The 18,651-nt window shown below is 49.5% G+C and overlaps 1 long non-coding RNA gene across 1 annotated transcript; it reads right to left on the reverse strand.

Annotated features, from left to right (window-relative positions):
- Positions 1-11,394: 11,394 nt before the first annotated feature.
- Positions 11,395-13,828, reverse strand: LOC306907990. Its single transcript, XR_013787961.1, has 5 exons — positions 13,493-13,828; positions 13,097-13,132; positions 12,847-12,928; positions 12,362-12,447; positions 11,395-11,776 (listed from the first exon to the last, which is right to left on the reverse strand). It is a non-coding gene; the product is annotated as an uncharacterized lncRNA (long non-coding RNA).
- Between the last annotated feature and the right edge of the window lie 4,823 nt (positions 13,829-18,651).

Here is an 18,651-nt window from a genome sequence, read left to right on the forward strand (position 1 = left end):
CAGCCAGGCTTTCCAGGTCGGTGCAGCTGGGCATTCCAGGTCGGTGCAGCCGGGCATTTCCGCCTGGTGGAGCTGGGCATTCCTGCCCGGCGGAGCCAGGCATTTCCGCCCGGTGCATGCGGCCATTCCAGCCCAGTGTATGCGGCCATTCCAGCCCAGTGCATCATGTCTGTGTCTGCCGGCTATCCAGTTTGTGTCTGCCGGCGCTATCCAGTTTGTGTCTGCCGGAGCTACCCAGTCGTGTCTGCCCATGTTTGGACTTCCCTTTGGACTCTTGTGTGCCCCTTACCTTGGACTCTTGTGCTTGCTTGTTTTGATTTATTTTATCATGTTGATTTGGTTTTGCCTTTGTCATTGTCTGTCTTGTCTTGTTTGTGCCTTGAGAAGCATCAGGTTGCTGCTCCTTAAGGAGAGGCTTCTGTCATGATTCTGCTGCATCATGTCATGTTTCTCTAAGTATAGTGGCAGGATCATGACAGAACCTCATGTTTAATGTGGAGAGAGAGAAATTATGGTCTTACAGACACTCTCTCTGGTCTCGTCTTTGTTCCCATCCTCTCGTTACCCTCGTTATTGATTAATGCCCTACACCTGTTTCCCTCTTGATTTGCTCCCTTACTTAATGCCCTTGTGTCTTCTGTCTTGTGCTGGTTCATTGTGGTTCGTGTGGTGAGTTCATGTGTCCTGTTAGTTTAGTTATTTGTAGTTCATGTTTAAAGTTTATTGTAGTCTTGTTAAAGTGTAGTTAGTTTTAATCATGTCTTGTTATTGTACCCATGTCATGTTTTGTTATGTTACCCCCACGTGGGTCTTTGTTTTATTATTTATTAAATTATCTGTTAAAACCCCTTACCCGCTGTCTGCACCTGGGTCCTCTCTCTGTGTCTCACCACGAGAACCATGACATCAGGTTACAAATGTTTTCCATTTTTTGCATGCAGTATTTGGGGCTCTTATGTATTCATTTCTGCATTGTGGGGCCTAATACACATGATTGAACCGTGCTGGAAGTGCATAAATGGTTTTTACTGGAAAACTGTGCTCATGATAGACAGACAGACCAACAGAACAACATGTGTTTTGTTAAAAGTAGCTATATTTTCTAAATAAATCTCCAAATTTGATAATTGATAATTATTCTAAATTCATTAAATAACACCAACTAAAAAGTAAAGAGTTACTAGTACTCTTGAGAGACATTTTTGAGAAGAGTAGTTTTTAATTTTACTCAATTGTTTTTTTAACACCAGTACTTTTACTTGTAATTAAGTACAATTTCAGCAATGTAACAGTACTTGTACTTAAGTACAAATTTCCAGTACTCTTTCGACCACTGGTAAGGTCTCATTTTTCTCACACTGGCATAATTACATGTTTCAAACCCTCTTACGTGTTACAGGGCATGTTAAAAATTCCCTTAAATAATGTATTTATTTATGTATTGTCTATTTTTTATTCAAAGCTTAACAGAAAACATGGCGCTTTGGTGAATGTGTCAGTTCCCTTCCAGCCCAGTAAAGACACTTGCTGTCTATCTGTCATTGCTCATAATATTATGACAGAGATGCTGACAGCAATAAAAGATAAAATAAGGTCTTGTGAGCCTTACAAAATCAACGTTTCACAAAAAGCATTACAGTATTTCAGTCCACTTTTAGTTGCTTAGCATAATCATAATATTAATACAAAATATACAGTGTATAAAATATACATAATAAAAAACTCTCTCAACAGGTTTTGTGTCAGCACCTATTTGTATTATTGCTTCTATGACATTTTGCTTATTGCTCCCTGAACTCTCTGTAAGTCGTTTTGGATAAAAGCGTCTGCTGAATGACTTCATGTAAATGAAATCAGATGCAGTCACACACTTAACAATTACTATAGGGTCCGTGCCTATTGTTAATGTACCTGGGTGCACTTTTTTGTTGATGATATTATAACCAGTCAGTACCATGCACATCGGAAGGATGTAATAAGCATTTACTTCTCTCATCTTCTTTTAGTTTGGAGAGTACTTATAGCATTAACAAGATAAGAATCATTTCAATGCTAAAGCACCAGCTAAAACCTTGTCGGGGATGCAACGTGAGATCATCAGTACGGTCCATAATATTGGTAAAGGATTTTCACCCCTCAACAATTCATGGGAATGTGATCAATCACATGTGGAACACATTGTGGGTGTTAAGGGCATGAGTTCAAATTCCTGATCCACTGGAGCTCAGCTGCCTAGTTTAAGGGTCATTTTGGCATGTACTGGTATCGACTCGACATGACTGTGCCGCTTGTGAATTATATTTGGCATTGATGTGCAACATTCAAGAGCCACACGAAAGTACAACAATAGATAGTGTACAATACATCTGTGCATTATACAGTATATCCGCACTTAAATAAGACCGGCCTACAGACAGACAGAAAGACTTTGGTTTTGGTGCATTTGGTTGTAAAGGGATAAAATCATCATGTAAATATGTATTATGTATTCTTTTTAGTCAGCTTGTTTAGGCATGAGCCCACCAAACTTACTCCAATTTTCTTCTTCTGTAAAGTAAACCGATTTTGTTGCTTGCTATTCCTATTTGTTTGTGTTTTTTAATAGTGTTTGGGAGAATTTCCTGCATCTCATAGTTGAAATTTATTTTATCTCATTCATTCCCTTTGACAGTAGTAAAATGCTCTAAAGGGCTCTAAGGGATACCCCTTAATGCACCTAAAACTCTATTCCTCCCTTGGGCCACATCCTCCACTTCAACTGTAATTCCATATTCACTTTGACAGATGCATGTCCTGTCAGGATTAAAGAGGTCAAATAAGACACTTTCAATTATTTTGGTTAAAGATTAAAATACTGTAAAGAATGACCTATTGGCAGTGTCATTTGTAATGCTGTAAAATAATTACTTTTAAAGTAAAAAAGTAGCCCTACTTTTATTGAAAAGTTCAAAGTAAAATGCTGTTACATGTATGTTCTGTGGTCTATCCAAAACTCAAGGTAATACCACATGCAATGTAGCACATGTTCTGAATGTTAAACAATACCATTTACTTTGGAAAAATAACCTTTCTCTGTATTTTTATTTGTATTTGAGACCGGCAGCAACGTCTGAAAGAAACCTTTGCATGGTCTGTTTTACCAGTCCAACATTATCAGAACAACCATAATGCAATTGTAATTATCTTTCATGGGACTCATGGGTCCACAAGACTTATCAGTGTTGTGACGTGAGATGGGAAAGTTGCCAGCGAAGTTTTTCCCAGTGCAGATTAATCTCCGAGTCTAAAAACACAACAGTTCCCCCTCTAGACCGAAAGCTAATTTTAGGCATCAGATCAGAAGCAAACTGCATTTTACCAGACATTTCTACAGTTATTTCCTGCAGATAGACTAATGTGATTCCTAAAATGTAACGTTTTTCTTTTTGTTTATTTTGTTCTGTGTGTAACAATTAAGACATTTTTAATATTTTCAAACACTATTGTTAATGGTTTAAAATTGTTGTAATTGTCCGTACACCGCCAAAAAAAGCAACCAGTCAGCAATGATACAGAATAATTGTTTTGTGGTGATCCACAAGGAAAGAGACATTCACCAAGGGACTGTGCCTTTAAGGGGGTGTGTTTTGTGTTGTTATTGAAGTTCCGGGTTTACCGGTGTGTAGCAGTTTTACTCTGACTCGCTGTTCGTTTATTGTTTTAAGTGGAGTAAAGTTGACTCGACGCATCTCCGTCTCCTGTCTCCTTATTTATCACACTCCACAATTGGTGACCCCTGATGCGAGTTGGATACGGCGGAATTATGTCCCACAACGACGGCAGTGAAAACGCCGCGGCTAGCGGCTCGGCTAATGGCGGTGTCGTATACGCTACCACCATCAAATTACCGGACTTTTGGCAGCAAAACCCACGGCCGTGGTTTCAGCACATCGAAGCACAGTTCCAGCTGAGAGGAATAACTCAGGACGTGACGAAGTATTTCCACGTAGTAGCGGCTTTAGATGCCTCGACGACGGCCAGAGCTATGGCGCTGTTAGAGGCACCTCCGGTTGACGGCAAGTACGACGCACTCAAAGCTTTCCTGTTGCAACTATTTGAACTGTCGGAGCTGGAAAAAGCGGATCGCCTGCTTTCCCTGAACGGCCTTGGCGACGGCAAGCCGTCCGAGTTGATGGAGAGAATGCTGGCTGTGCTGGGCACAGCGGATCCCTCATTCCTTTTCGCCCACATATTCCTGCGGCAGCTTCCAGCACCTGTGCGCACTGCGCTGGCCAGTTCCTCCCTCCCTTCCTCCAGAAACTACCGGGCGCTGGCTGTGGAGGCCGACAGGATTTTCCTCGCCAACCGGCAGCAGTTTGTCCATTCGCTGCTACCCCACCACCACACGTCTACCCCCTTTCCCCCCCCAGAGGACGACCCGGACACCGCAGCCGCTGTGACAGCTCGCCGACAGCGTGAGGATGGGTTGTGTTATTACCATTCTAGGTTTGGGGCCAAGGCCAAGCAGTGTCGCCAACCTTGCAGTTTTGCAGCCCAGGGAAAAGCCAGGGCCGGCGCTCATTAGCAGCTATGGGCGCTGGCCGTGACTGCAAGCTGCTATTCATCACCGACACCTTGTCTGGCCGGCGGCTGCTGGTCGACTCTGGGGCTCAGCGCAGCATATTGCCAGCAACGCCTGTGGACACTATGGCTGGCGGGCATGGCCCCCCGATGGACGCTGCTAACGGCACGCCTATTCGTACCTATGGCACGAGGTATGTGGAAGTGTGTTTTGGCGGGCGACGTTTCGGCTGGGATTTCGTCATGGCTGCCGTGTCTACGTCACTCCTGGGGGCAGATTTCCTCTGCGCTTACAGACTGTTGGTGGATGTTACAAACTGCCGCCTTATCGACGCCCTTTCTTTTGCTTCGTACCCCTGCACGCTGGGAGGGGTGGGGGCACTCTGTCTGGCGAATACACTTGCTACCGGGGACCCGTATCAACGCCTGCTTGCTGAGTTCCCTGACAATACCACGCCCACCTTTTCATCAGCGGTGGCTAAGCATGGCGTGGAGCATTACATCACCACAGTTGGCCCCCCAGTCTATGCACGAGCACGGCGCCTCGACTCTGCCAAGCTTGCGATCGCCAGGGAGGAGTTCACTACCATGGAGCACCTCGGCATCGTGCGCCGCTCCAACAGCCCGTGGGCCTCCCCCCTACACATGGTGAGCAAGGCTGCTGGTGGTTGGCGTCCCTGTGGCGATTTCCGTCGCCTGAACAATGCCACCACCCCCGACCGGTACCCTGTGCCACACATACAGGATTTCTCTGCCCACCTGGCCGGTGCCACTATCTTTTCAAAGGTTGACCTGGTGCGTGGTTACCATCAGGTGCCAGTCCACACGCAGGATGTCCCCAAGACAGCAGTCATCACCCCCTTTGGCCTTTTCGAATTCCTCCGGATGCCTTTCGGCCTCAAGGGTGCAGCGCAGACGTTTCAGCGCCTCATGGACTCTGTGTTGCGGGATATGCCGTTCCTATTTGTTTACCTGGACGACATTCTGGTGGCAAGCGCGTCCGTGGACGACCACCGGGCGCATCTTCGACAGCTGTTCGGCCGGCTCGAGGAGCACGGTCTCATCATCAACCCAGCCAAGTGCGAGTTTGGCCGGTCCTCCATCACCTTCCTCGGCCACTATGTCACCCCCCAGGGGGCCGTTCCCCTCCCTGCCAAGGTGGAAGCCGTCGCCAGTTTTCCATGCCCGCGCACAGTGAAGTCCCTGCAGGAGTTCCTGGGTATGGTGAACTTCTACAACCGTTTCCTCCCCCATGCGGCCCAACTTATGCGACCCTTGTACGCCGCCTTGCGGGGTGGGAGGCCTGCCGACGTGTTGGCTTGGTCCCCAGAGATGATGGAGGCTTTTGATGCTGCCAAAACCGCGCTGGCCAACGCTGCTCTGCTGGCGCATCCCTCTCCGACTGCCCCAGTTGCGCTTACTACAGACGCCTCTGATTATGCCGTGGGGGCTGTGTGTGAACAGTGGGTGGGCGGAGCCTGGCAGCCGCTGGCCTTTTTCAGCAGGAAGCTCCGTGACAACGAGAGGAAGTACAGTGCCTTCGACAGGGAGCTCCTGGGGCTTTTCCTCGCCACCCGTCATTTCCGTTTCCTGTTGGAGGGCCGGCGTTTCACGGCTTTCGTTGACCACAAACCACTGACGTTTGCTATGGCCAAGTCTTCTGAACCATGGTCTGGTCGACAACAGCGTCAGCTCTCTGCTATCTCGGAGTTCACGACTGACATTCAGCACGTGGCCGGTAAAGACAATTTTGTTGCCGACTGCCTCTCCCGGGCAGTTGCTGGGTCTGTCCACTTGGGCCTTGACTATGCTGCTATGGCTGAGGACCAGACTGCGGACTCAGAGGTGCAAGCCTACAGGACGACCCCTACAGCGTTGCTCCTGGAAGATGTGGTTTTTGACACTGCCAACTCTACACTCCTCTGCGACGTCTCTACTGGCCAACCACGCCCTATGGTACCTGCTGGCTGGAAGCGTAAGGTTTTTGATGCCATCCACGGCCTCTCCCACCCGGGGGTGAAGGCATCTACTAGGCTGGTGGGGGCGAAGTTCGTTTGGCCGGGTCTGCGGAGGGATGTCAGGGCCTGGGCTGCTGCCTGTGTGGCGTGCCAGCGTGCGAAGGTAACTCGTCATACCAAGGCCCCCTTGGCGACCTTCAAAGTGCCAGAGCGGCGTTTTGATCATGTGCATGTGGACCTAGTGGGCCCACTTTCCCCCTCTCGTGGTTACACCTACCTCCTCACCATGGTGGACAGGACCACCAGGTGGCCTGAAGTGGTTCCCCTGTCCTCCACTACCTCAGCTGACGTGGCTCGGGCGTTCGTTATGGCTTGGGTGGCCCGTTTCGGTACACCATCCGACCTCTCCTCGGATCGTGGTCCTCAGTTTACATCGGAGCTTTGGACGGCGGTCGCGGAGATCCTGGGGGTGAAAGTCCACCGTACCACGGCTTATAACCCACAGAGCAACGGCCTTTGCGAGCGTTTTCATCGGGACATGAAGGCCGCGTTACGGGCCAGCCTTACGGGTTGCGACTGGGCTGACCGCCTCCCCTGGGTGATGCTTGGCCTTCGCTCCGCCCCCAAAGAAGATCTTCAAGCCTCGTCCGCTGAGCTGGTGTATGGCCAGCCTCTGCGAGTTCCAGGGGAGTTTCTTCCAGATGCCACGGCCCCTTGGTCGGTGGCCTCTCATCGGGCTGTGTTCCGGGGCATTGCCGATGCCTTCGTGCCCATTCCTACGTCTCGCCATGGCCTCCCCCAGTCCTACGTCCCCAAGGATTTGCCCTCCGCCAAGTACGTTTTTATCCGCCACGATGGCCATCGTACCCCGCTGCGGCCCCCCTACGATGGGCCCTTCCGTGTCCTGGTGGGAGGGTCTAAGAACTTCATTGTGGATATGGGAGGTAGGCCTGAGCGGGTGGCTATAGACCGTCTCAAGCCTGCTCATGTGGATGTTGGCGAGCCCCTTCAGCTGGCCCAACCCCCTCGGCGAGGACGCCCCCCTGCGGCAGCCTCAAAACCGGCCCTGCCCCTTGCCTTACCCTCCCCGGTTAAGCGTAGCCGTTATGGCCGTTTGGTCCGCCCCCCGATACGCTGACTTTTCTAGGCACTGGTTGTTCTTGGTTTCGGGCCTATTCTGTCTGGTTTGTATGGGTGAATTCTGGGGGGGCCTGTGTGGTGATCCACAAGGAAAGAGACATTCACCAAGGGACTGTGCCTTTAAGGGGGTGTGTTTTGTGTTGTTATTGAAGTTCCGGGTTTACCGGTGTGTAGCAGTTTTACTCTGACTCGCTGTTCGTTTATTGTTTTAAGTGGAGTAAAGTTGACTCGACGCATCTCCGTCTCCTGTCTCCTTATTTATCACACTCCACAGTTTCTTTGTTTAAAACTTGTGAGTTAAATCATTATAAGATTTAACAGATGTTCCCTTTCTGTCGGTCTCTCGACGTTGTGTCGACAGAATGGGGTTTGACTTGAGAACCTACCTTCTCTGACTGACTTGAACAGGCCAATGAAAATTGGCGAATAAAATTTGCATGCCGGACTCCGCCCCCGGATATCCGGGTATAAAAGGGAGCCGGCGTTCATTCACCTTTTGTTCTTCGGAGCCTTTGCATCCTGATGTTGACGACTCCGCAGAAAATATCTACGTGTTGCTGGTCTTACGACGTGGTGCAGCGGACTGTCCCTTTTCCTGTGACTTCCCCTGGGCGTCTCGGCAACCTCCAAGGCATCTCTCTAAAGAGCGAGCCCTTTTCAGGGCTTAGAGTTTTTCCAGCGCGGCATGTCCCGCTGTGCTCGTGGGTGCGGCGCACTCATCGAGGAAGGGGACGGACACGATGTCTGCCTCGTGTGTCTGGGACTCCAGCACGCTGAGGCAGCGTTTGTGGATACATCTTGCCCGCACTGCGGACAGATGGTAATTCAGACGTTGCATTCACGGGTAGCTGCGTTCTTCCGAGAATCAGCCGCCACCTCGAGTGCTTCCCGTTCTGCGGCAGCAGTGGCATCAGCCCTGCCGTCCGCTTCGGCGAGCACCGAGGGTGATCGGGGAATTACCGTGAGCCTCAATCCGTCAGCCATCGGCTCGCGGACCGTTCACGCCCCGCCTCGCTCGTCTGACCGTCCCGGAAAAGGCGGTCCGTCACGTACTCGGACACGGGGCGTGACGACAATGAGATGTCGCTCGCAGCATCGGAGGGCGACCTCTTGGCATCCGACCCCGACGAGTCCTTAGAGCTTCCCCCTCCGGGGGGTCGAGCTCAGGATGAAGCGGACGTCGAGATGTCAACCATGCTTTCCCGGGCCGCCGCGAGTATTGGGCTGCAGTGCACCGCACCGCCTCTTCCCCAACGCTCGCGGTTGGACACGTGGTATCTGGGGACCGGCCGTGACTCTAAGCCACGGTCGGCGCCGGTACCATTCTTCCCGGAGGTGCATGAGGAGCTCAGTCGGACCTGGAACGCCCCCTTCTCGGCGCGTGCACGTCAGACTAGCTCGGTCGCCCTGACTTCCCTCGATGACGGGGCAGCTAAGGGCTACGTCGACATCCCTCAGGTGGAACGTGCAGTCGCGGTGCACCTGTGCCCGCAGACAGCTGCCACCTGGAGAGATCGACCAAGGCTCCCTTCCAAGGCTTGTAAGTTTTCGGCTGCCTCGTTTTAAGCTGCCTCGGCTCTTCACGCTATGGCCATCCTGCAGGTCCATCAGGCCAAGGCGTTGAAGGAGTTGCACGAGGGAAAGTCCGACCCAGGGATTATGCAGGAACTCCGCACTGCCACTGACCTCGCTCTTCGGGCGACGAAGGTGACGGCGCGAGCCCTGGGTCGTACGATGTCCACATTAGTGGTCCAGGAGAGACACCTATGGTTGAACCTTGCGCAGATGCGGGACGCTGAGAAGGTTCGCTTTCTCGACGCCCCCATCGCGCAGGGTGGGCTGTTTGGTGATACGGTCGAGGACTTCTCCCAGCAGTTCTCGACTGTAAAGAAGCAGACGGAGGCGATAAAACATATCCTGCCCCGCCGCGACCCGGCCGCCTATCGTCCGTCGAGGTCCCGCGCGGCGTCTGCTTCCCAGCATCCCGGCCCCTCTTGGACTCAGACTCCGGCCCCAGCGCCCCCTGCACAGGCGGCCTCCCGGAGAAGGACGTCGAAGAGGAGAGCACCATCCCATCACCAACCTCCGCGGAAGCAGAAGCGTTCCTGACGGGGTGAACCCAGGGAGATCGAGTTCACCGGGCCCGACCCAAGCAACTACATCGCTGGAGGGTCGGATTGGGACGGTACCTGCCCCGTCCCAGCAACACCAGCCGGGCCCTTTTCAGGGCCTGGTGCCCACATTCTCACGAAAAGAGCTGTCTCTCTCCCTTACGAGACACCGCCAGGTAAGTCCGGCAGCCGGTGGGCGTACGCCTGCGGTAGCACTCCTCTATAGGTGAGACGTGGTGCTATCCAGCCTCCCCTCTTCCCCCCACGTGGGCGAAGAGTAGGCATTCCATCCATCACTAAGCACTCCTCGGCGGCGGGCTCGGCGGAGCAGCCCTGCCTCCCTTGGCCTGTTTCTGAGCTCTAGCAGTGACTCAAACAAGGCCTAGTGCTCCACACGTAGTAACCCCCCCACAGGGCGGTTCCGTCTGTTGTCTTCTCATGAATGGCTCTCAATCGATGGCCCATGACCTCTCCCAGGTGTACTTCACCTGCTCGCGACACCATCTCGTGTCTGCATGTCTCCCACGTGCTCTCCCCTATCCGGTGAGACCGTGTGTGAGTCTCCACTAAAGCTCCTCCCTGCGGTAGGAAGTGGTCTCCGTAGCGCGTTCCCTCAGGGGGGAATGACGCTTCCCAGTGGCCTTACGGTGCCGGGCGGCTTCTCGCTGTTAAGAGAACTAGGCCGCCATCCGTGACGGCCGGTGGAAGGGGCTCCCATCTTTTTTGAAAGCTCTGGACTCCTTCCCTTCCGCTGGAAGGTTGCAATTCATGCTAAGCGCTCACGTCTGACACGCCCAGGCCAGTCAGCGTCGCTTCGCGAGGAATTGTGACGCGGCACAGCGCTGTGGCGTTTTCCGAGGAACCCCATTCTGTCGACACAACGTCGAGAGACCGACAGAAAGGGAACGTCTCGGTTACGTATGTAACCTCCGTTCCCTGATGGAGGGAACGAGACGTTGTGTTCTTCATGCCACAACACTGGCCGCCCGCTGCAGCAGTCGGGGCAAGATCCTCAGGCTCCTCAGCACAAAAGGTGAATGAATGCGGCACGCCGGCTCCCTTTTATACCCGGATATCAGGGGGCGGAGTCCGGCATGCAAATTTCATTCGCCAATTTTCATTGGCCTGTTCAAGTCAGTCAGAGAAGGTAGGTTCTCAAGTCAAACCCCATTCTGTCGACACAACGTCTCGTTCCCTCCATCAGGGAACGGAGGTTACATACACTGTTAAACTTTTCCCTGTAAATTTACAGTAAAATACTGGCAGCTGGGTTGCCAGCCACATTCTGTATTTTTACAGAACCACAACTGTAAAAAGTATTTACAGTGTTGTACTGTAGTTGCCAGATACAGTATCATGCTGTAATTGTATCTTTTTTACAGTGTGTGCTGTAAATATTTACACTTTTAATTTACATTCTTTCAGCTGGGTTGCCAGCAAATTACTGTATTTTTACAGAACTATGACTGTATAAAGTATTATACTGTTATGCCATTTAATTTGACATATTACAACGTGTTATATATTGCAATCAATTGTTTTCTACACAGAATATCTTTTTCCTTAAATCAAGAATTTACTTCCATATCAGTAGTCTCAAATGAAAATAGAAAACAATAGTCTTAGAATATAAAATGTTTATTTCTGATGCAAAGGCCAGAGAAATCCCATTTAAACACATTTTGGCTGAAATGTCAGCTGTACGAAATAAATTGACAGAACCGTTTACAATTAGCAGAACATTATCAATCAAGTGCATGCTACTATTTTTGTATTGCAATTAACAGTACATCATTAACAATGCCTTACTTCCTTTAAGTCCATTTACAGTGGATAGTGGAAGTGTCTAAACAAAGTTCCATTTAAAGTCTGTAAGTTCTCGGAAGAGAGGAAACCTGTGGGTTCACAGTAGTGTCCTTTTTTTGCACAACTTGGCCAGTCTTCTTTTAAGTCACTTTCCCCTTTTTGGCTTTTGATCCACGCTCCGGGTTGATGTCAAGAAAGCGTCTACAAGACAGAACAGAAACAAATTATTATGATGATTATGCCTATTTCTAGATATCTCTGTCTCTCTCTTTCTCAATCAGATGTCTTTCAAGAAATTGTCTGGATAATGTTATCACACCAAAATTAACTAGCTGCATGTGGTCAATTCCTGACCTGCAGTGAGGCAACATGTTTCCAAGTGTCATGTAAACAGCAAGAATTATAGAATCGACATAACTGCCATCCAATACATCGCAGAGGACACCGTTTGCTTTAATTTCAGATCGTGAATTTTTATGTTGTTCTATAACTGATTTACAGAATAACAAAGCTTCTAAACTTTGCATAGTGGGAATGTACTTAGCAAAGCTTTCCTTGCCAGATAAATTTTTACCAAGGCAGATGGGGACAGGTTCAACATACTTGAAATTGGCTTTTAAGAAAGACTTTCTCCTCTTATCAGTGTGTAGTGCATGGGTATTACACATCTGAAAAAGATCATCAGTTTTAGAACAACATAAGAATTCTCGATGTTGTAGACATAATGTCTACATCATTCTTGATATCATTTTCAGAAATTCCAAGTGTAGTTAATTTTTCACTTACCCTAGCAAATGAGACTGGGTAATATAGATGTCCTGCAGCCCCTCAATTACCGACTGAATTACAGATGATGGGAGAATGTGCTATGCCTGCAATTTGAGATAAATATTCTATAAAAACAGCATTTCATTTGCATTATCTGGCAATAGTGCAATACGTAACTGATCTTCACCATCATCCCAATCAATAAACGAATCAGACATTGCATTTGAGTCTTCAGTCACATTGCATACTCACCATGTTGCCTCTGTACTGAAAAGTTTAAATGTAGTAAATTATAAAGAAGCCTATCTGCAGAGGAGTTGCAGTGATACCTGGATATATGTGAGGTCAGTGTTGACACAAAAGAATAGCTTTTATTACACTTAAATGGGCAAGACACTCTGGTGCCTTCTTTGATAGAGACCTCAGGTGTAAAATGAAGTTTTTCAAATCACTACATCTTTCCTGACAGACACCAATGTCACAGACTAAAGTTAAAGCATTACCTCTTTATTGCTCAGCAGATGTATCTGTGTCCCTCTTTTTGTGATCCCTGATCGAGCCTTAAAAGCAGCAAACTTTTTGAATCTGCTGGGGAAACCAGGAATACCACATTTATAATTAGCATTAGGAACATGACTATGTATATTCATGAGCTGGCAGTATGATAAGATCGATTCAAATGGACTATCACAGAACTGACACCACATCATTGTTGTGAACAAGTGAATTATAACTTTAAGGCTAAGAACTTACGTTAGCACTCAGACGATCTTCATCAGATGACTCAGCCTGAAATTAAAAATGAATCGAAAATCAAACGCAGGTCGTGCGAATGGCATGATACATGTTTACCTTTCAAAATATATCACAAAGTTCATTGGTGAATAGATGAGAACAGACTGAACTATTCACTCGTGTTTTAACCTACGTGTGTTACATGGCTAAGCTAAGTTGAATCACATCGCGCCGAAAGACAGCAATTTATCTTTGGCATTATAATTTCGATATCTTATGTTCAATCGTCATAAACGACAGGATTAACACACCGATCCAAAATATTCTTGATTAACGTAACACTATTGTTCCCAAAATCAGTCCACTGGTGCTAACAGTTCAGAAATGTAATCGAATAAAACAACTGTGTCTTACCGTGTCAATGCTCAGTCAAAGAATCCATCTGCTACCAACTTCATTTCTCTTCGACACGGACAAAATGTATTTCCCCAATCTTCTTGCGGCATTATCATCTAATTTTCACAGGTAGTCTCTCAAAGTTGTAATGTCACAGGCAGCTGTAGATTAAAAGGCGAACTCGCTGCTCAAATAAAAAAAAAAGAATCACGACGAAACGACTAGCATGTGTTCATAAAGTAGCCTATGTAGCGTTAAGCTTATGTTGTTCATATGAATAACAAATTAAGTGCTTCAGCGGCAACAGATGTGTGCTCACATTTAAAAAAATTGAGCGCGAAGGAAATCAATCCCACAATGCAAAGCATTCACAGCCCGATACTGTATTACAAATTTTGCGTGCTGAAAACAGAATAATACTGTACATTTACAGCCATTCTGTTAAATATACAGTCTCAAACTGTTTTATATAAATACAGTACAATACTGTTAGAAATTGCCTGTAAATTTACAGAAAAGTTTTACAGTGTACGTAACCGAGACGGTTTTGTGAGTCTTATTGACTGAAAAAAAAAGTTTATTTATCACGGACTACACTCGGCATGGGCTGAGGCGCTTAAGTCAACTCTAACTGAGGATGCCTTTTTGCCAGCTATTAACATCACATAATTTAAGAAAGAGATGTTTACGTACATTTTCTGTTAATAGTGCCATGAGATCAGGAATGATAGAAACAGAATATATTTAGATGCAGCTGAGCACACTTAGGATGGGTTGCAGGAGGATTAAAGTAAACAGAGTTTAGAGCTGGTTGATCCTTTATTTCAATTCAATTTGCGTTGGACCACTAACAGAGATTAACAAATCGTGGATTAAAACTTTAACCTGTTTGTAAACCGTCATCTGCAGATATTTTTGTGCGCCATGATGGATTTACATAATAAATCCCATTGTAATAGAATGCGCTTTATTGTAATTAAAATATGATGCTATGTTCTTTCATTTTTTGGCTGTCTTTAAATTCAGCGTTTTACTTTTAAATGCATTTAATGTAATCGGAATACTACGATTGGTATTTATTCAAACTTATATAGCATTTTGATGAAGTCCTCATGGTTTGTGTTAAAAATGGATGATGATATCATGGTTCTTATCTTAAAATATCTAAGCACAATTAAGTTTAAGAATTTGTGATCACTTAAAGGGATACTTCACCCAAAAATTAAAAAATCTGTCATCATTTACTCGCCTTCGAGTTGTTCAAAATGTGTATATATGTCTTTCTTCTGATGAACACAGAGAAAGATGTTTGTAATAATGCAGATCTCAACAGATACCAAACGTAAAATGTTAAAACAATTCAATTTATTTATACAGCGCTTTTTACAATATGTATTGTTCCAAAGCAGCTTTACAGGAGAAAATAAGAAAAACAAAATAACACAGAAAAGTTCAAACACAGCACAGCTAGCAAATAATATATAATAATTGCAGTCTGCCGGTGAGCAAGCCAACACGGCCCTGTGACCAGGAACCCAAACTCCAATGTTAAATAAATGGAGGAAAAAACCTTGGAAGAGAGCAGTCTCAGCCTGGATGGCCAGGTCCCCGCTGACGTGTCACAGCGGCACTCAGTGACTTTGATTAAAAGATACTGAGTAAATGTTTATGAAAAATAGTGAGAGCTTATTAGTTGTGAATTAGAAAAATGACAATTGTAGAAACAGTTTAGGTCTAATTTGGTATTATTTTGTGATCGATATCAATAAACAGAGTAATGTTATAAGCAGGGAAAGTTTAAATGGCATAATGTAACGTAATGTAATATAAACTGCTCTCATGTGAGGTAAGTTTAGCATTAAATACGAAGTACTGAAATTTAGCATTGTTTAAACTTAGCTTCCCCTTCAGTCGGTCTCTCGACGTTGTGAGAGACTGACTGGGGTTTGATCTTGAGAACCTACCTTCTCCGAGATAATTAATTAATAAAACGCCAATGGGCTTGGCGAATGGCACGCGCACGCCAGTCTCCGCCCCGTGCATACGGGTATAAAGGAAGATGGCGGCGGTCATTCACTCATCCTTTGTTCTTCGGAACCTGTGTGTTTGCTGATGCTACACGCGATACTCGACTTCGAGAAAAACCTGCTGGATTTATGATGCGGAGCAGCGGACTTCTCCTTTCAGTGGACTTCCCCTGGGCGTTTCGGCAGAAGGCTACAGACCTTAAGAGGTAAGTCCCTCCGGCTACGAGCATGTTTCGTAGCTGTATCCTTGGGTGCGACAGACTCATCCCGGAGTCTGACGGCCATGATTCCTGTGTCACTTGCTTGGGGCTCAAGCATGCTGAGGCAGGTTTTCACTGATGCAATGTCCCGTGTGTGCGGACATAGCAATCAGGGTGTTGCGGTCACGGTTGGCTACGTTCTTTCGAGCGCTGCCACCACCCCGTCTGTTTCCCAGGCGTGTTCAGCTGCCGTTTCGGCGAGGTTGACCGCTTTGGCGAGCGGCGGGGGTGATTTAGGGACGCGATAGATGTCGCTCCGTCAGCTTCACGCTCGCGGACCATCTATACCCCTTCACGCTCACCTGGTTCGTCCCCTACGAGCGGCAGACGGCCGTCTCATAGTGGTAAGACTTCGCACACGGATGATGACGCTATCTCTGTCGCTGCGTCGGACAGCTGCCTGCTGGCATCGGATGCGGAAGAGAGCTCCGGAGGAGACTCAGGCTAAGATGTCGGCCATGCTGTCCCGGGCAGCCGCGTGCATCGGGTTGCAGGGTGTAACAACATCCTCGCCGGAACGCTCGCGGCTAGATGCGCGGTTTCGGGGGCGTGGTCAAAAGCCACGCCCCGCTCCGTTACCATTTTTCCCGGAGGTGCATGACGAGCTCGCCAAGTCCTGGAATGCGCTCCTTTTGGCGCGTTTCAGGCCGGAGGGCTCTGTGGCTGTGACTTCCCTGGTTGGTGGGGCGGCTAGAGTCTATGTTGACGTTCCCCGCGTGGAGCGTGCAGTCGCGGGCCACTTGTGCCCGCAGACAGCTGCCACTTGGGGGGGCTAGACCTAGACTCCCGTCCAGAGCACGTAAGCTCTTCGACACTCGTCGAAGACTTGCAGTGCTGCTGGACGAACCGCCTCCGCTCTCCACGCCATGGCGGTCCTCCGGGTTTTTCAGGTAAGTCCTGAAGGATTTGGACGGCGGGAAGTTCGACCCAACTCGTATGAGAGCTACTTACTGCCACAGACCGCGCGCTACGAGCGACGAAGGCCACGGCACGTGCACTGGGTCGGTCGATGTCCACAATGGTGGTCCAAGAGAGGCATCTGTGGCTTAGTCTTGCGCAGGTGAGCGGCGCCCAGAACGTCGGTTCTGGATGCGCCCATCTCGCAAGCAGGGCTGCTTGGTGATACCGCGGAGGACGGCAGTTCTCCGCGGTCTGGCAGACTGAGGCGATCGAACAGATCCTGCCACGCGCCAACGTGCCCGCCAACAGGTCGGCATGGTCTCGGGCACAGTCTGGTTCCCAGCAGCCCTGCCCTCCCGCGGCGGCCCTCCGGTTAAGGAACCTCCCAGAGGACGACCCACCAGAGGTGGACCCCCGCGGAAGAGGGCATCTGTTCCCCGTCAGCAGCCCGCCAAGAGGTTCTTTAAGCGGCCCTGACGGGACGAACCAGGGGGAGACTTTACTGGGCCCGAATCCCGGCCTTTCCAATGCCGGATCGGAAAAGGACGCTGCCTGCCGCGTTCCATTGAGTCTGGGCCCTTTTCAGGGTCCGGCGCCCACATACTCTCAAAGAGACAAATCTCCCCTGGGTTTTCCTCCACAACACTCTCGTCCAGACGGTGTATGGGATGGATCGGGCCGCCGACCGCAATCTCCTCCGGACACTGCGTTGGGCCGCCTGAAGCAGGTAAACATACAGAGCCGTCAACCTCCCTGGGGGTCCCCCCTGTGCGAGGTGACCGTACTGTCAGCCACCGAACCAGCCTCCCCCGGCACGGTGAGGCAGATTGTCCTTCTGGTCCCGTTGTCACGGTTCTTGGGCGCTTGGTAGCGCACCAGCCCGTCACACTGGATAGAGAGGACGGTCCGTCTCGGTTACTCGATCCAATTCGCCAGGCGCCCCCCCCAAGTTTCGTGGCATTCTGTACACCTCGGGGCGAGGAGAGAATGCTTCCGTACTTCGGCAGGAGGTCGCCGCCCTTCTGGCGAAGGGTGCGGTCGAACCCGTCCCTATAACCGAGATGTCGTACGAGTTTTACATACTTCATCGTGCCCAAAAAAGGGCGGGGGGCTGCGGCCCATTTTTGGATCTGCGGCACCTGAACAAGCACCTGCACAAGCTGCCGTTCAGAGTGCTGACGCAGAGGCGCATCCTGGTCTCGGTACGTCACCAGGATTGGTTCGTGGCGATCGACCTGAAGGACGGGTACTTTCACGTCTCTATTCTCCCCCGACACCGGCCGTTTCTACGGTTCGCGTTCGAGGGAAGGGCGTATCAGTACAGGGTCCTGCCATTCGGTCTGGCCCTGTCTCCACGTGTTTTTTCAAACAAGTGGAGGCTGCCTTAGCTCCTGTCAGGGAGCAAGGCGTGCGAGTGCTAAACTATCTTGACGACTGGCTTATCTTGGCACACTCGCGAGATGTGTTGTGCACGCACAGGGACCTTGTGCTTCGGCACCTAGACCGTCTAGGCCTCCGGGTCAACCAGGAGAAGAGCAAGCTCTCCCCCGCGCAGAGCACCTCTTACCTCGGTATGGAACTAGACTCTGTCCGTATGTCAGCACGTCTCACCAACGAGCGTGCACAGTCAGTGCTGCGTTGTCTGAGGTTGATCAGTCAGAATCCCTCGACGCCGCTGAAGAATTTTCAGAGGCTCCTGGGGCACATGCCGTCCTCGACGGGGGTAAACCCTCTCGGGTTGATGCACATGCGGCCGCTTCAGCACTGGCTACAGAGTCGGGTTCCCTGGACGGCGTGGCACGCCGGCACCAGGCGGATTACGGTGACGCCTCAGTGCCTTCGCACTGTCTTACCCTGGTCAGACTTGACCTTTTCTCCGAGCGGGGGTCCCGCTCGGACAGGTTTCGAGGCGTGTCGTGGGAACGACAGACGCCTCCCTGCAAGGGTGGGGTGCGGTGTGCAAGTGGGCACGCAGTATCGGGTCGGTGGA

This window comes from Barbatula barbatula (genome assembly GCF_947034865.1).
Source record: "Barbatula barbatula genome assembly, chromosome: 18".
In the NCBI taxonomy this organism is placed as follows: domain Eukaryota; kingdom Metazoa; phylum Chordata; class Actinopteri; order Cypriniformes; family Nemacheilidae; genus Barbatula; species Barbatula barbatula.